Below are 2,114 nucleotides of genomic sequence, written 5' to 3'. Positions count from 1 at the left end.
TAAATAAATAAATAAATAATTTTTAAAAATAGCTGTGATAACTCTAAAAGAGTGGCTGGTTTATTGCAGAAAAAAATAACTAAAATTATGTCAATGTCAATTTGTTGATATAGTTCATAAAAACAAGAGTTGACCAAAGTGCTTCACAATTCAGCCAAATGAATAAAACAACAAAGCAACACAGAAATGTAAAAAAACAGAAAAAAAGAAATAAAATATAATAAAAATGTGTATTTTTCCAATGTTAAGATGCTCAATCTTTCCCCCAAGGAACACTTATTGTTAAAAATGAAAGGACCTTCTGCGGTTTAGGAATCAACATTTAGACAAAATAAATGCATGAAAATAAAATAAATGTGTGTTTTCTTCTGTATTCTGGTCTGCTAAATGTGAACATGAACTAGTTTTGTTGGAACTGACCTTTGAGCTTGCTCTTGTTTGGTACAAGCAGCAAGTGGTTCTTAAGTGGTTCTTCTGGTCACACGGGGAGACGCTGACAGGATGTCAAAAGAAACCATTGCAAATGGCGCTAGACACTGTGGTCTTCGATGGAAAATGCAACATCAGCAAAAAATGGTATTCATCTATTAGAATTTAAAATGTTTACAGGACGGCTCACTTCAAGCTGCACCATACTCAGAAACATGTTCTTAAACTCCAAACATAACGTTCCTGTTCCTACGTGCACGAGTGTGTCACTGTGGAGACAAAGTGTTGCATTTATAAAGTGCAAATGTTTAATAAAAGCTGCTGAATGAAGATTTGTCTAGATAAATGAAATAGAAACTCATTGAAGTGGGTTTAATATGAAATAATATATAGGGAAAAAAGCTTATTTATCTTCCAACTCATTTGGTTCTTGTGTGACTTTAGGTGCATCGGTGGTTTTGTGGTCTGCTCTGACTAAATCCCCCCGTCGTTCATGAAGTGTCAAACTTTACTAACAATTTTATTCAACAGATATAATGACACTGCAGGACCAACAAAGGCTCTGTGTCTATAGTTGTCTCATTTGTTGCACAAGTAAATGTGAAAGGAGTGCTGCTGAAATCATTCTCAGAAACATTCAACAAATATTAATTTGCTGAGAGAGATGATTTATTTTGAAACACGTAAAGGACAGTTTGAAATATTTTCTCTCGTTCTCACCCAAAGACGAGGTTTGGCTGAAAAATATGAGTGAGGCTGAATCCAGGCGAGTACAGATTGAACTTTTTAAAACTGAGGTTTTGTTTTTAAAGATAAAATTTATGGAATGCACCTGTGGTTTAATGCTTCAGTTTTTTTTTCCAGTGACATGTGAATGGACTTAACGCCTCTTGATTGTGGCTAACCACCTCCCCATGCTTTCTTTGAAACCTGCAAACTGAGTCAGAGTTTGTTGACTGCACAAGACATGGTAACCATACATGGTCTGTATGTACGAATACTGATCGTTCTGGGGTCAAATGACCAATCGTTAGACTTCTTTCTTAATTTGGTACGATATGGAGAGCAGCAGATGTGGATAGGTTGGGTAAAAAACACCTCCTCCTGTGATAAAGGACATAAAAGCTGCGAAGAAACAGATTTTGGTCGATTTCTGATCTGAAAACAACGAAGACTTTGACTCTTACTCATCTGAGAAAAGGCTCTTCTTAATTTTGCTTGTTTCAACAGGTAAAGCCTTTTTGTTTCTTCACTTTATTTTTGAAATGATTAAGTAAAACTTTGAATTTTGGATTCTGTATTACTGCAGGAGTGCTGCTCTGACAGCTTCACACACATTACAACTCCTCTTTGCACAATTTGACATATTTAGATTATTTAAGACACACATAAAATGACTCATTTTCCTGCATCTAGACATTATTTTGACTGAAGAGGATAAATCTCACATATAGGACGTATTTACATATTTAAATTGAGATAAATATTTTTGTGCACTTTTCACATTTTGTTCCAACTTTCAGTAAGAAAACTTGTTCATACACAAAGACCCAGGTCCCTTATTTCTAAAATAGTTTGTCCCATTAAAATAGGTAGATGTTATAGAGGCTGTATGAATGTGAACTTAACAAAGTAAAATAGCTTCTGGCAGGACTGAACACACACACACACACACACACACACAC

This window comes from Austrofundulus limnaeus, unplaced genomic scaffold (genome assembly GCF_001266775.1).
Source record: "Austrofundulus limnaeus strain Quisiro unplaced genomic scaffold, Austrofundulus_limnaeus-1.0 Scaffold238, whole genome shotgun sequence".
In the NCBI taxonomy this organism is placed as follows: Eukaryota; Metazoa; Chordata; class Actinopteri; order Cyprinodontiformes; family Rivulidae; genus Austrofundulus; species Austrofundulus limnaeus.
This window is presented reverse-complemented; position numbering follows the sequence as displayed.